The 16,928-nt window shown below is 41.0% G+C and overlaps 1 protein-coding gene across 1 annotated transcript in view; it reads left to right on the forward strand.

Moving 5' to 3' along the window:
* The first annotated feature begins 8,543 nt into the window (after positions 1-8,543).
* NRIP1 (nuclear receptor interacting protein 1) overlaps positions 8,544-16,928 on the forward strand; it is a 97,837-nt gene continuing 89,452 nt past the window's right edge. Inside the window, exon 1 of the mRNA XM_032406299.1 lies at positions 8,544-8,836. The gene's annotated coding sequence lies outside the window, so the exon portion shown is untranslated. The remainder of the gene's footprint in view (positions 8,837-16,928) is intronic.

Genomic DNA, 16,928 nt, shown 5'->3' on the forward strand with positions numbered 1-16,928 from the left:
ACTGATGGAGAGTCCAATGATTTGGGCCTTGTAGTGTGGAAAAAGTCATCTGCTCTGTACCTGAACTTGAAGAAGTTTTAAGCTGTGGCCATGAAACTATAGTCTTAGCAAGAGGTAAGACTCTTGCTTTGTTGTAAAACAGCAGGGATATTGCTGGCAGTAGGTGATGAATTGTATTGCTTCCCCAACTAAGCCTATTATTTCAGATGCTCTCAAGGTAACCACCATTAATTTAGGGCCAAAGGAATGGGCAGAGTACAGAGCCTAGTAAATAAAAGAGGAGCATCTACAGGCTGAAAAACCATGTCTAAGCAAGACTTTTGACTATGGCAGTTTATACATAGAACAGACTGGAAATAAATCAGGTCTGTTCAATGTTTGAAGGAATTATCTTCCCAAAGAAATCCCAACTTGGTCTACAATAGTCTGTGGTTGTTAAAACTTTAAAACAATCTCTATGCCCCAGTGTTTTAAAGTTCATGTAGTCTCCAAGAAGGGCATCCTCCCCTGTGCCCACCTCACATGTATTTGTTGAGGAAAATTGACAAGAAGGAACCTCCCAGGGGCAGATCCAGGAGCAGCAGAGGACAAAACATGAAGGAAAGCATTCAAGAGAAAAAACCAGGAGCTGTCATGTTGGCCAACCAAGGAACTCCCTGCAGTGTAGGGCAGGGAGTCCTGATTATTCCTGCTTAGTAGGTTTTGATAATTATTATGGAATAATGACTAATGTTTCTCATTCTACCTTTTCCAAATGGACAGGTTTATTGCAATAATCCATTCCTTCTACAAAACTTAAATGTGCTGATAGCTGAAAACATGTCTTTAAAACTAAAGGTTTTAAAGGTTGCCAGCCTACAGGGAGTTGTGTCTGGGCTCCTTGGAAAGGGCTGCATATCACCCAGAAATCTTAGGCAGTAGATTTGAGGAAGTCACAGAAAAAGACTTGTGTCTGGATCCCTGGGAGAGACAGTGAGACTGCTGCACATATGAAAACAAAGGTGTATGTGCTGGTTTGGAGAAGCAAAGAGGCAGACCATGACAGAAAATGCTAATAGCCTGCTGTATTGGTTTTAAGCTATGTCCACAAATTATTTGATACCCTTTCCTTCAAGATGATTTTTCTTTTAAGAGTAGATTAATTTAGTGACTTACCTCTAATTAATAGAATAAAGTGGAAGTACTCTGTGTGAATTAGGCAACCAGGTCACAAAGGACTTTGTGACTTCATCATCGCTTTCTCTTGGATAGCTCCATCTGGGGGTAGTTAGCAGCCACATCTTCAGGATACTCAAGCTCATGTAGCAAGAACCCAAGGTCTCCGCAACAGCCATGTGAGGAACTGAGGTATCCTGCCAACAGCCTTGTGAGGGAGCTTCTTGAAATGGGATACTCCAGCTCCAGGCAAGCCTTCAGATGATTGCAGACCCTGCCAATATCCCAATTGCAGCCACATGAGAGACCTTGTATCAAAATAATCCAGCTAAGCTGTTCCTGAATTTTATACCTACCAGAAACTATGAGATAATAGTGTTTCCTGTTTTAAGCTAATTTTTGTGGCAGTTTGTTCCGCAGCATGAGATAACTAATACACCCACTCAATATTGAGTCTCATCTTCTTAGAAACAAAACCTTGATTTTACCTGTGTATTGTTCCTAGCTAAAATACTATATACCCCACATTCCCTCTTGATTCATCCAATGAAATGTTAGTAGGAGTTATTGGATGGTCCTTTCGGGAAAACTCATTAAAAAGGTGGTGGGTCACCCACATTCTTTCTGCTGGAAATGCAAACTTGATGACTGGAGCTGCAGCAGCCAATTAACGTCATGAGGCAATCTTTAGGGTGAAAGCCAAGAAAGAGCTAAAGGTGACAGAATAGAAGCAATCTGGGTGCTTAAAGATGACGGCATCATCAAATCAGTCCCAGAAATGCATTTGTGGATTTTTTTTACATTGGAAAAAAATTAAACTTCTATCTTGGTTTAGTTGCTGTTAGTTCTTACCTCTATTACTAGCAACCAAATGTAGTTACTAGATGATGCAACTTAGAATATTTCTTGGATATGACTGTTAGGGAAATACAATACAGTGAACTACTTAACAGGAGTAATCATTTAGCTTTGTAGGAATAGTTATTGCTATAAATTACTGAGTTATGTATATCATATAAGCCAGTTTTGTGGGACATGAGCAGTATATGCAGTTTATCCAGGATTCTCTTCCTAAGTAACCTCCCGAATTCCATATTGGCATTGCTGAAAGACCACACATACACACAGACACATATATACACACACACTTAGTACACACTAAATTATTGACACTTGGGCTGTCCTGATAAAACCGTCCTTCTGTACTGTGTCATTTAAGTATTGTAAAGCAGCCAAAGTTAATTTCCAACATGGGTTTTTTTTGGTTTTATAGAGATATATATTATTTTGCTGATTTCTGGCAAATCATATCAAGCGAAAATAATTTTGAGTTGTAACATTTTTTAAACATTTACAGACTTTGTTTTCTGATAGATGTCAAAGTTTTGTTTTATTTTCAAAATGAGAAGATAGAAAGGTTCTTTTGTGTTTATTTTTTTAAAATATATGATAGCTTTATTTAGATATAATTTACATACCATACAACTCGCCCATTTAAAGTGCATAATTCAATGGTTTTTGGAATATCCAGAGTTGTGCAAACATTACCACAATCAATTTTAGAACACTTTTGTCACTACAAAAGGAAATCCTATACCCATTAGCAGTTAATCCCCATTTCTTCCCAAACCCTGCCTCTGCCCTAGGTAATCACTATTCTACTCTCTAGATGCGCATATTATGGACATTTCATAACAGTGTAATTATACAATATGTGGTCTTTTGTGACTTCTTTTACTCAGCATAATCTTTTCAAGTTCATTCATATTGTAGTATGTGTCAGTTTATTCCCTTTTTATTGCTCAGTAGTATTTCATTGTAAGGATAGACCACATTTCCAAATCTATTCATCAGTTGATGGATATTAGGGTTTGTTTCTCTTTTTTGATGTCATGAAGCGTACTGGTGTGAACATTCATATGTACAAGTTTTTCTGTGGAGAAAGAGTTTTCATTTCTCTAGGGTATATACTTAGGGGTGGAATTGATGGGTCGTACAGTAACTATATTTAACCTTTCGAGGAATGGCCAGACTCTTTCACAGTAGCCACAACACTGTTGATTTTCACCAGCAATGTATGAGAGTTCCAATTACTCTACATCCTCCCCAACACTTGTTTCTATCTGTTTTGTTTCGTTTGTTTATAGACATTCCTAGCAAGTGTGAAGTGGTAAAACATTGTAGTTTGGATTTGCATTTCCCTGGTGACTAGTGACAAGGAGCATCTTTCCATGTGCTTAATTTATATCTTTGGAGAAATGTCTATTCAGAGTCTGTGCTCATTTTAAAATATTGAGTATTAGTCTTTTTATTATTAAGTGGTAAGAATTATACATTCTAGACAGAGTCTCTTATCAGATATATGATTTGCAAATTTTTTCTCTCATTCTGAGTTGTCATTTCTTTGTGTGTGTGTGTGTGTGTCCATTGAAGTACCAAAGATTTTAATTTTATTTAAGTCCAATATACTTACTTTCTCTTTTGTCACTTATGCTTTTGGTACCACATCTAAGAAGGCTTTGTTTAACTAAGATCTTGAAGATTTATTACTATATTTCCTCCTTTGAGTTCTATAGTTCAGTTTTTACAGTTAGGTCTAAGATCCATTTTGAGTTAATTTTTGTATATGGTATAAAGAAGGGGTCAAATTTCATTCTCTTCTGTAAAAATCTAGTTGACCCAGCATCATTTATTGAAAAGACTACTCTTACCTTATTGAATTTTGTGAAATCTTAGGGGTGTATATGTACGTGTGTGTGTGTGTGTGCATGTTTGAGGGTGGAAGTAATTTTAGTTTAGTTTTGTGAAAAGATGAACTATATAAGAACTTCATGTTTCTTAAACTAAACAAATCTAAAACAGATATGTCAGAGTCTGTGTCTATTTCTTTTGAGGGTCAAACAAATGGTAAACATACATTTCTAACTTTATAGCTTTCTTCTCTATAGAACTCTGAATAATTTAGGAAAACAGATATGTACTTTGCTTTAGTTGAAGGTTATCTGAAGAAGATCTCTAAAAATTAATAGGATCATGATTTACTCGATTTATTATATGGATATATGTTTGTGAAATCCCGAAATTTTGTATTCATTTACAACAGGACTGCTTAATAAGATCTAAATAACCTATTTCCTTTTTTTTTTTAAAGGAGGCTCCACACCCAGCATGGAGGCCAACATGGGGCTTGAACTCATGACCCTGAGATCAAGACCTGAGCTGAGATCAAGAGTCAGATGCTTAACCAACTGAGCCACCCAGGTGTCTCTAAATAACCTATTTCAAAGGATAGGATTCCATGTAATACTTTCAACCATTTAAACATACTAAACTGACACATCATCAAAACTGACATGTTTTCTTTAGCTTCACTGAGACTTTTTGGCTTTTTGGACCCCTTAACTCTACCAGAGATTTTCCTGTTTTGGGAATGAGAAGGCTTCATCCACATTTGCACTTCACTGAAGTATCTGTCCTTTCCTTGCACATTTTCAGCTTCTTGTACACAATCATTTTCAGACTTTTTTTTAAGATACAGTTTTTCAGGGTTCATTTTAGTGTAGAAATTGAGTGCCCTGGTTTTGCCAGTCCTTGGCATTCAAGCACCACCAAAAGTAAAAAGGCTCCAATCTCATGGAAAACTTCACAGTAACCTGCAGAAAGGGTGTCTAAACATCTTCATCTTAGCCCTTTAGATCTTTCTCAGTACCCAGGGCTCTGCAGCACTTCCTTACCACCCGCTTTGGGCAGGTGACTGTCTCAGACAGAGGCTGGGCTGGATTTTATAGTCCAGAAGTAACTAACAGGGCATGGAAGAACTGAAAAGCAAAACCTGGGCTTCTACGGAAAATGCTTGACAGTAACGAGCATAGAGGTAGTTCTGTGTTCTAGGAAAGACTTCTTTAAAGCTTATTCAACCCCAAATTTATAGTGTTTTATTTCTGCCATAAAGCCAGTTTACGTTTACAGTCCACCACCAGAGTTAATAGAAATAGCAGTAGTTGTAACTACTGTATGGTTAATGAAGACACAGTACATAAAATGTAAACTCGGCTGATTTTCTAATTGGCATAAAAGCCTAGAAACAAGAAAGTGGTTTTTATAACACAGTATAAACATGAGTAATCAACACAAATAAAATCTTAGATTTAGTAAGATTTAGATTTTCATCTTAAGAGTTTTTTTTTTTTTAAGATTTTATTTATTCATCTAAGAGAGAGAGACAGAGACAGAGAGAACACAAGCAGGGGGAGAGGCAGAGGGAGAGGGAAAAGCAGACTCCCCGCTGAGCTGGGAGCCAGACAGAGGGCTCCATCCCAGGACCTGGAGATCATGACCCGAGCCGAAGGGGAAGGCAGACGCTTAACCATCTGAGCCACCCAGGCGTCCCTAAGAGATTTCTTTTAACTGTATTGTTAAATATTTCGTGTGTCCTCTAGAGCTGTTGCTGTCCAGTACTGCAGCCGTTAGCTGCATGTGGCTAGTGAACACTTGAATGTGACTAGTTCAAATTGAGATGTCCGTTGGATTTTGAAAATGTAGTGTGAATAAAAGAAAGAAAAATATCTAATAAATAATTTTTATGTTGTGCATACATTGAAATAATATTTTAATATGTTGGGTTAAGTATATTGTTAAAACTACTTTCACCTGTTTCTTTGTATTTTTTAAATGTGGCTACTAGAAAACTTAAAAGTACATACGTAGCTCACATTTGTGTCTCACTTTATATTTTTATTGGATAGTGCTTTCTCTAGAAGCTAAGGGGACTATAACAGTGTAGCTACACTGCAATCCCATCAGTAAATATTTTTGTCGCTTGTCATAATTCGTTAGTCACTAATTCATAGTGTATAATGTAAATTCAATACTTCTCAATGTTTATTTTTGTTTTCTTTATACCTCTCTACTGTCAAACAGTCTTTTTCCTTTCCTGAGAATCCCTTTCTTACTTTGCCTACCTGGCAAATTCTTACCTTTTGATAGTTTGTTGAAGCATTATTTTCTCTGTAAAATGTTCCCTAAACTCCCTCATCCCACACCAGTAGCCCAGGTAGAGCTAACCACTGTCCACAGGGCCAGGACAGATTCTTGCCCAATACTGACTGAATGCTATTTGTTGGGCACAGGGATAGGTGGTGGAGAGATCAAAATGTGAACCAGAGGGGTACGGACCCTGCCTCTGCCAGCAGTGCTTGCAATTAGAGTGGGATACAGTCACAAAATTGTGTGGAAAAATGCTACTAACAGCAGAGATTCAGGAAGCACCTCATAAACACACCTTTCCCAAACTACTTCTTTGGGAATAGTGATGATGGATAATCATATTGAGCCTGAACTATGAATGTCTGATGCCATAGGAACCCTGGGTTTATAAAAATACTTTTGTGTTTAAGTATATAAACTGAAGGGTATCTTTTTCACATCACAATTGGTTAAAATGAGAGTTGTCTTCAAAATACAAATTACTGAATAGGCATTCTTATATTACATATAGGCCCAGTATCACTGCAATGACTCTCTTAGCCAGGAAACTTAGGCATTGATTTTTCAAAAACAAAGAACAACCAAAGAACCCCACCAGAATTAGCACAATTAAAATGAATTCCACAAAAGGTACGTAATTTACTTTCACTAATGCACTATCAAAAAGAGCTCAGGATTTCAGTGATTGGACTTTTGTGGGGTTGAGAAGATAGATTAGTAAGTGGTGAGCAACTCTGTTAAGTCATCTAACAAATGGCTGTAGACTTTTTAACACTAGCGTTGTTGGGCAGGACCAATACTCTGCTGGCTGGGTCAATTGTGTAACCTCACTTATTTGAAGGCTGTTTACCTACAAGCCTCAATGATCCAAAACCCAGTTAAGGAGCAAAAACAATGCTTTTCAAAGCAACATTTGAGTAGTCTGGATATCTGTCCCAAAGTCTATGCCTTGAGGTTCATGTGTCTTACTCCTTGGTGAGCACTCAGTTTCTTACATAGGATCTATTTAGTTTTACTGTACTGAATTGTGACAAGTGAGGTCATCTAGATTCCGTCTGCACCAGACTAGAAGCTGCCAATCAGAAGAGGAGGAAAATACTAGAGGCAGGCATGCTGTGGCAACAGAGAATAAGGACAACAGATTGTCAGTGAGTGAAGGGGAAGAGAGAAACGACAAAAGGCAGAAATAACCACTAAGTCCTAGCATCCTAGAGCCCTTCAGTGCAGCCATTGATAGCTTATGTATACATGCTCCTGGGAGCATCTCTCAACACCTAGGAAGAAGCCTGATATAGAAGAGAAACTTGATGTATTTGTTAAATCCACTACAACCTACCACAATAAACACTTTTAATAAAACTAACCCTGACTTTTCAAGAAAAAGCCAAATGAAGTCCAATAAACCGCTTAAGGAAAAAAAAAATTATAACTCATTTTAGAAAATCTTTGCATAACACTTAAAAGTTTTTTTTTTTAAAGAAGTTTGACTTTTAAAGGACCAGATTCCAATTCTGCTGATCATCACTTAATTGGAACAGTTTGCTTTGCATCAATCCTGTATAAATGATATACTATAGAACAGCAGACTTTACTAAGTTGCCTTGAGTAGATTTCAAATTGTGGTATATAAACACAATAAACCATCATATGAAGTTTAAACAATATGAGATGGCAACAGATTGCACAGTTGAATCACTAAGGTGATGTAAAATAATTGTTCTAAAATGCACCATCACCATTAAGCAAACTATTCCTAAATGTGCCCAGCACTGGGCTAGGTGGTGGATTTATTAAGCATATTAAGCATTGCTTTCACTTTTAAGATTTGAAGGTATTACAGAACTTTCATATTTTTAAAGGTGAAGTGAAATTTTAAATGTTCAATACAGTCATTACATAACAGGCATAGAGTAAATACTGTTTCATGACTAGGATAGTGGTTTTTTGGTTTTTGTTTAAGTGCGCTAGCAACTCTATTTTCAAATGTTATAGAATTCTTAAGGATATGAAAACCTATATATAAGAATGGAGTGCCTCATCCACTCATTTGTTTTGTGTAATAAGTGTTTTAACACAGGCATGCCATTTCTGAGTTAAGGGTGAGGCTAAGCTGTACTTCGGCGTTTCTCTACCAAGCAAAAAACAATTTCAGCAACGGCACTCATTTCCCCTGGTAATTTTTTTTTCATGGCAAGTTACTAAATGCTAGATGCTAGAGTCAAAAAGAAACCTGACATCTGGGGAGGTGTTGAAGGGGTGTTAATAGTTCTAGTTAGATGTTTGGGGGAGCATTGAGGGTAAGATTTTAAAACAGCAAATGCAAGGGGGGGGATTATGGTTTCGAAGGGACTCTCTCCCCTCTCCACTCTCTCTCGCCACCAATCCATATCCCCCCCAGTTTAGAGGCGGGTTCAGCGAGATTAAGCCGCAGGAAACCGAAGAGGCTCCACAGCGCTGCCGCCCCGGCCTCGTGATGTAATTGTTATTTCTTATTCGGAGACTGAACCGAGGAGAGCTGCCGAAGAAGTGGCAGCCCTGTTCTTTTTGCCTTGTCTGGTAGGGTCAAATTCTTCCCGGGATGATGTAGATTCGCTGACAGACTCCGCCGGAGACTTCGCAGTGACAAAGCAGCTGAAGATAAACCCTGCTCCTGGGTCCTACGTCGGTTCAAGCAGCTGAACGGGGCACTCCTCAGGTCTCCTCCCGTTTTCCTCTCCGAGTCACTCCGCATTTATTCCTGGGTGCCTACTACGTGCTAAGGCGTGGGGTCAAAGTGACCTGGAGTTAGTGCCCGTGCCCCCCAAGATTAAAGCAGGACACACAGATTACAAGGTGGTGGAAGCTGGGGGTGGGTGAGAAGGAGCCGAGGGCATGCGTGTCGTGGGGTGAAATGGGAGGGGGACGCCAAGGCGCTAGCACCCAAGCGGGACCTGGGCGTCCCGGCCCCCAGGCTGTGTCCCAAACGCGAGCCCTCGGCCTGTGTAACGAGAACAAGCCCCCGGGCCCGGGAGGAGCTGTCCAGGCGCCTCCGGCGGTCAGGGGCGGCTGGACAGAGCCGGGAGCCGAGGGGGCCGGCTCGGGCGCGTGGAGCACCCACCTCTCCCGGGCGACGCGGTCCTCCCGCCGCCTTTGGGCCCTGCAGCCCCCGCCCGGCCATCCGGAGGGCGGGCAAGGAGGAAAACAACAAAACGGGGCGGGGGGCTCCTCAGCTCCCACGAGCTGCGGGGACCCGAGCGGCTTCCTCCTGCCCGGGTGACAATGGGAGGCAGGGGAAAAAAAGGGTTAAGAAACTTGGCTGAAGAGCTGAATGGCGTGGAGCGGCGAGGGGAGGGACTGGGCCGCGGCGGACTCGGCGGCGGAGGGAGGAGCGCGGCTGCGGGCGGGCGGCGAGCGAGGCGCTCAAAGTCAGCCTCGCAGACATTGCAGCAGAGCCCCGAACTCGGGAGGCGGCGGCGGCGGCGGCGGCGGCGGTGGAGGAGGAGGAGGAGGCGGCGGCCGAGGCGGAGGGACGACCCGGCCCCAAGCCCTCCAGCCCGCCAGCGCACGCCCGCCGGTGGCCCCGCGGCCGCCACTGTGCTTGGCAGCACTGCTGCTCTGAGGGAAGAGCTCGCCGGGGCGCCGGGGGAGGACGCGGCGGCGGGGCGCCTTCGTGGAGTGAGCCTGACGGAGCCCGAGGCTCGGAGCCGCGGCGGCCTCGGGTGAGTGGCGGCCGCGGCCGGGGGCTCCGGGAGCGGCCGCGGGCGCCGCCGGAAATGGCCCGGGAGCGCGGCCCGCGGCGGCGGCGGCGTTGGCGGGCAGGGCCGCGGGGGCGTCGGGGCGGCGGGGCCCGCGCGGCCGCCGGCGGGAGCGAACGCGGACGGCGGGGTGGGTTCGGCGGCGGGGAGGAATTGTTTCCGGGGATATTCCGCCCCTCCTGCCGGGTCCGAATCTTTCCGGGAAGTCGGGGGGCCCAGGCAGCCGGGCCGGCAAGTTGTGGAGTTGGCTCCGGGCTCACCGGCCGGTCCGTGGCAGTCCTGGGCCGAGGGGCAGCCGGCGTGTGTCCCCTGAGGCGGACCGGGCACGGCTGGCCCGGCCCGGTCGCGCCCCGCTCGTCTGCTCCCTCGGCTCGGAGTGCCGGGCGCTTCTAGCCGCGCCGCTCTCGGTCCCGCTGCCCGGGGCGACCTGGGCGGCGCCGGGCGCTGCTACCCGCCTCTCGCCCGGCGCGTCCCTGCTCAGTGCTCGCCGGATTCCGGGTCAAGAAAAGTGAACAGGAAAAAGGGGACGGCTCTCCGGGCCCCCACCAGACCCCCAGGCCTGACCGGTCGGTCCTTGTCCTCCCCCCGCACCCCACTGACCCGAGGGCGAGGCTTTTTGGACCCGAGGCCTCAACCATCACTTTACTCCTGAGCCAGAAGCGGGGCTCACATTTGGGGTGAGCCCTGTGGAGGTCCTGGGAGGCTTCTTTTCTCTCCTCTTATATCTGTGTCCTCCTTACTACTAGTGAATATTGTTTTATGAACAGTTTCCCTGGAAATAGTCTACAAACCCTCCCATCCTTTCCAAAGTTGTTTCCAAATTTTTAACCAAGAGTTGGTGTTCAGGCTGAAGGAACAAAGGAATCAACTGTGTCTCATAGGCAAACAAGCTGGGAGTCTGTGACACATGTTGATCTCTGAAGCATTACAGGCGGTTCTACCTTCTATCTCATTAGTGATTTAATTGGTTTCTGAAGATAGTAAAAGAACAGAATGGCAAGTACTTTGCGTTAAATTTCTTAATAGGACATTTTATTTTGGACAAAAATTAAGACGTTCCTAGCTACAAGGGCTTTTCACTCAGTCGGTGGAACTAAGTTGGAGTTTGTCTCCGGTAATGTAAATGATTAAATTGTGAGATTGTGCGGGGCTGAAAAACTGTCTTTAGAGGAAGAAAAGTGAACAGGAAAAAGGGGAATTCTAGTTTATCTGTCAGTGCTACACACCTCTCTAGGTGTCCAAAGTAAAAATAGTGTTGGGTTATATACGATGAATACTCTTTACATTTGGGAGGGTGGGATCTGTGAAGCAGAGGGCTTTGGTTTAATTCATTCTTTAAACTTATGAATTACATTGAACCTGCTTATTAGTGAACCATAGGTTTAGCAAGTGGGTGCATCTTCCTGATGGATTATTCGTTGTTTAACCACCAGTTTGCCACCTTCGTGGAAGAGACACTGAAATAAGTGGAACTTCTAAACAAATATAGTGCTTCAATTGCCTGGCACCTAAGTAGGTTGCTGCCTGGAGTATGTTGAAATGTTTTTCAACTTAGAAATAAGTTGCTTTGGTTTTGCCTGGCGGTTTGGTAATGTCGAGTGGGTTTAGCTGGTTCAGAGAGTAAGGCTTCATCAGCAGTAGTAACTTTTCTCTGTCTGGAATTAGTTCCTAGAGACAAAGAAGAACAATCAGTCATTGGAACAGCTACTCCTCTGCAGACTGTGGGACTGACTGTTCCTCCAGCCCGCTTCATTCACTCTGGTGGGGAAGCGCCTCTTTCCATACTTACCCCTGAAAGTGCCCTAAGAGTAAATACATATTAAAAAAAAAAAAAAAAAAAAAAAGAGGACTGCTCATTGTTAGTTTTACTCATAAAGTGAGGTCTCTGCAGTGCTTTTGAAGCAATTGAAACCCTGGTTTAATGTCTGCAGGAAAACTTGACTTAGATCCATTTCTTGAATTTGTCTCCAAAACTCTGTAGAACTTGGATTTTACTAAATTAAACACCCTAAAAGATTGTAAGTTTGTAATAAAGAAGTGTCTGTAAAGGAGGCTAAAGCCTCTTCTGACTCTTGCAGTTTTAAGAGCAAAACATCATGATAAAAAATAACCTATACCACCACCTAGAGTCTGTTTGTTAGTTTATTGCTCCTGAAGTTTGCTTAAATTGACATGTCTCTTGTGGCTCCAGTATAGCCAGAAAATGATTAAGAAGTGCTAGCTTTCAAAAGGTCATCCAAGAGAACAATTATTTGTGTAATAAATAGAAAGTGCCAATTTAAATTATCCATGCTACCTTTAGAAATGAAAATTATGACATATCAAGTGGAGTGGCTGTTCTCCAAAAGATATTAATTCAAAAGAATTTAAAACAGGGAATTTTCAGTTTGTGCTCCAAGGTTGCGCTCTGATTGCTTCAAGACTTTTCTGCATTGTTAACCAGAGATTCAAGAAATCTTACAGATTAAACGTCATTAGGACTTTCTGAGGTGCGTTTCAAACAGAAGCAATGATAAAAGTATAAAGGAGTGTTAGAACTCCAGAAATTCTGGAGATTCAAAAGGCAAGAGAGAGTGTAGGCAAAGTAGACTTAGGGTTCAGAGATGTGAAAAATAAATCAGTGTGAAATAAAGTGGTAATCTGTCTTGCTGGTAGTTTATACATGGTAAAGCAATCTGTTAAATGGGAGACCTGGGGATGGCAGCTTTAGTGCCATGTGGCTTATCACATTGTCTGGAGGAAGTAACGTTCCTTCTTTAAATGGTGTAACCTGAGAGAAAGATGGCCTCCAAGATCTTTAATTAAGTACCAGTTGAACAGAGAGAACTAGAGCACTGTATTAATTCTGTCAAACATCACTATTTTAGAACATTGAGGACAACTAAAAATGAATTAACTCATATCTGAAAGCAGAGTTTTATGGAAGGTGACAGATGAGGCAAAATACGTCAATCTAATGGAACAAGTAGGGAGATAAGAAGATATGTCATCCTTGGCTCTCTAGAAAGATGAGAGGGAAGAAGGTTATTATTAATTGTACAGGTTTCATTGCAAACCAATACTAGGCGTCAATGATACAGAAAGTAATTTTGAATCAGTGGCTTAGGATATATGATGTTAAAGGGATGAGGCTTTTAATTTTAAGACTTGCAGTTTGTAAGAAACTTGAAAGCTCATATTTTAAGTGTTGTTTTGGAAAAGCGATACTAGTTTTGTGTATCAGGTTAAAAGATAATTCTGCCAAAATAAGTTCAAAACGTCTAATTTTCATCAAGGAAGTATTGTTCAGCTTAAATCGTGATAGGATCGGTTTTGTTTTTTAAACTTTAGATTGCCGGATACAGTTAGGTTTTAGAGTGTAGGTTAATAGAGAAGAATTCTAGTTTATCTGTCAGTGCTACACACCTCTGTATTGCTCTCTCCTCTCTCACCCCCTTTTCTAAAATAAATAGCTTCTACATTTTGGGATGTGTTCTTTCATGAAAATTGCCTTCATTTGTAGTTTCCCTTCTTGGCTGTGGTGGGGTGCAGTTCCTTTACTCCTGTGCTTTTTCCATATGCCCCGTCATGGGGCTAATACACCATCCGAGTGCATTTTGTTTTGTTTTAATACTGATTTGCTGTTTTGTGGGGGAAAACTGGGGAAAGAAGCATTTGCTCTTTTAACAAAGCCCCTGTACCCATGTCTTCCAACTGAGGAAATATTTTTAATGAAAAGTGTATTGATTACCAAAAAGCACATTGATTACTATTGAAAAGTCAAACATTCTCAACAGAATAGGGCAGGGGGAGGGACTTCAGGATAATACGCTTGAATCTGAGAATTGAATTGTTCAAGATGCATTTCCTTAAGTTGCTGTCTGGGGATAATGAGCAAACTCATTCTGTAGAATATATAACCTCAGGATGATCACTAAGACTTGAGAAGGTAAAAATCAGGAGTGTCAGATGATGAAGCAGGCCAGTGGAATGGAACTGAGGATTATGTCCAGAGGTTGGAATGAACAAAAAGTAAATGGAGGAGAGAGATCTTGTTTCCGTATCCTGTTTGCATCTGATGCTGAAGCAGGGACATGAATTGCTGATGGTAATGGATTCCCTCCTATGAGGGCAGCAATATTATATAAATAGTGGATGTTTGGAGGGGGAAAACGACAAATTCCCCTTTCTGTGCTTGTGCACACTTTGCTTTTGAATATCTCTTAAATCTATCTAAGGTAGAAGATCAAAACTGGGTACCAGGATAGAACCAGGAGTTATAGTTTGGAAGAAAATGAATTCATATTAGATCACCTTTTCTTAATTCTTTTAAGATCTTGTGTTTTCTAAGGGTCTTACTGAACATGGAAAACAGTGCTGAGGTTTGGGTGGTGAACTAGAGACCTCTTTTATAGGATTGCTGATAAAGATAACTTGATGTAAATAATTACAGGAAGAATGTTTCCTTTAAGTACATTATCAAGGGCAGGGGAAAATTGCAAATAAGAGACATCTGAAGTCTTATCAGGGTTTCTTCACAAACTATGGTATAAATGCCCATCTGTTTTTTTGTTCCTTGAAATTTAATGTTCAATTTGATGGATATTGAATAGTTAGGATTCTGAAAATTAGAGGTCATTTAGAACAGACCTTTCCTTTCACTTTACTACAGTTATGAAGGGCAGTTTTAATTTTTCATAATAAATACAGCTATTGAGATAATGTTATACTAACTGTTGTCATTGTAATAGTACATACTCTGCATTATGAACCTTGAAATTCAAATGGATTCCTGCACTATCTTGCAAATATTACAAATAAAGCATTACAAACCTTGTGATATTTTAGGGTATCAATACACCTGAAACAAGGTAATTTATTTTTAAGTTCATAGAACATTGAGAAGAACAAGAAAGAGTGAAACATGATACATTTTACCACTGTATTAGCATTTTGTTAAAATTAATACCTTAAACCATGCTAGGGATAACATTTGGCCTAGAACTCTAGGAGCAATATAATGAGAAGTAGAATTAAAGAATTTATTAGGAGACTGGCAACTCAAAAATGCAGTTATGAAAAAAAGGACTACTACACTGTATTTACTAAGTAGTAGTAAGATCTTTTTCTTAATGTCTTTAGCAGATTTTAAGATAGATTGTTCTTGAAGATAATGTTATGGATAATTACCTGATTTGAATAATTCATCTGGTTTGTTTTTTGGTTGAAATAAATTCAAGGATAACTCCAGGATATGTTGAAACTTTGGCTAGGAGGATGCTTGTGACATCCATGCATCCATGCATCCATCCATCCTTCCTCCCTCCCTCCCTTCCATCCTTCCTCCCTCCCTCCCACCCTCCCTCCCTCCCTCCCTTCCTCTCTCCCTCTCTCCTCTCCTCCCCACCTTTCTTTCTCTCCCTTCCTTCCATCTTTCCTTCCTCTTTTAATAAAGAGGATGGGGGGGGCATTTTGTTAAGAAATTTGGAAATAGAATTGCTTCTCTGACAGGGTTAACAGTTGTGTTTGAAATTCAAAGCTAGCATGCTTCACTCTTCCCAGGAAATTTTTTGACTTGGTATACCTCAGGGAATAAAAATTCTAAATTAAAACCCATCTTGCCTCTTTAACTTTGTGTCATTTAGCAGAAATGTCTTTAAGGATGAAAGGAAGAGACCCTTGTTTGCCTTAAATTCCAGGTCACTCTGTGACTAAGCCTAGTGTTTCAAGAAATATTAAACTAGAAGTCTGCTGGGAACTTGAGTCATCAGCTTAAGATACCACTAGGACCAGGACAACTCTTACTGACCTGATGTTGGTGTTGCTTCAGAGCTTCGGTGGAATGGAGTCTCTTGCCCTTGGACTTCTAATTAAGAGAGTCTTTTTTCAGTCACCTGTTAAATGACAGTCAGGGCTACTTATTTTCAAATCTGTAATTTGCTAATGAATTGAGGACAAATCAGGAACTAAGGAGTTAGGAGCTTCTGTTGTTATTGGGGTGCTTTATTTTATCTGTACCAGCTATGTGAGGATACTAGGTGAAAAGTCAGGTGATTAGCTTTAGATAGATAAGAGGAAAGCTGAAATCACATAGTGGCTACACTAGCTTCTCTTTGTAGTTGTGTGCTTTTAATTGTTGAATTTGCCCATACTGTATATATAACATGTGAACATCTTAAATATGTTACTGCATTTTTAAAAGTCAGATGATAATTTAGCATTGCAGTAGTTAGGAAATTATGTTTATATGCAGTCTTAAAATGAGAATACTCTTATAATTGTGTTGATTTAATGACATAATGTAGATAAGAGAGCTGACATGTGACAGAACATAATCAAAATTTGAGAATTAGAAGTTCAAGATAAAAAAGGGTTTTCTCTCTTCAGGGATCTCTCCAGAATTTGAGAGATAGGAAGTCTTTAAGGGATGGTAACTGGTTTTTGAAAAGCATATTTTCTTAGATACTTTTTTTTGATTCTTGAATTTATGAATTTATAGTAATCTACAACAGAGTGGTGGATGTATACACTAGAAAAGAAAGAAATTAAGGGAAGGAGGGAGGATAGAAGAAGGGGAAGAACACCAAGAAAAAGTACTAGAAAACATATGAAACCCTCCCAAATAGGATATAGTAAGAAACATCCTCAAAATGAATTAATCACAGTTTCAGTTTTTTCCTGTAAAAGGAGTATTTGCACAATGGGTCATATAGGCTCAAGTTTGATTTTTGAAAAACAAATTTTTAAGTATTTGTTTTGTTATCCCTCATATACTTTTTCTAGCTTAGGATCTGCTACTGAAACAATGTATGGGCACCTGGGTGGCTCAGTTGGTTAAGCGGCTGCCTTCAGCTCAGGTCATGATCCTCGAATCCCAGGATGGAGTCCCACATCGGGCTCCCTGCTCAGCGGGGAGTCTGCTTCTCCCTCTGATCCTAACCCCTCTCATACTTTCTCTCTCTCTCTCTCATTCTCTCTCAAATAAATAAAAATCTTTTAAAAAGTACAAAATAAAACAATTTATGCTGCAGATAATGGGAAAGTCCTTTTATCTCTCTGGGTAACATCAATAGA

Source organism: Phoca vitulina, unplaced genomic scaffold (genome assembly GCF_004348235.1).
Source record: "Phoca vitulina isolate PV1807 unplaced genomic scaffold, GSC_HSeal_1.0 scaffold8, whole genome shotgun sequence".
Classification (NCBI taxonomy): domain Eukaryota; kingdom Metazoa; phylum Chordata; class Mammalia; order Carnivora; family Phocidae; genus Phoca; species Phoca vitulina.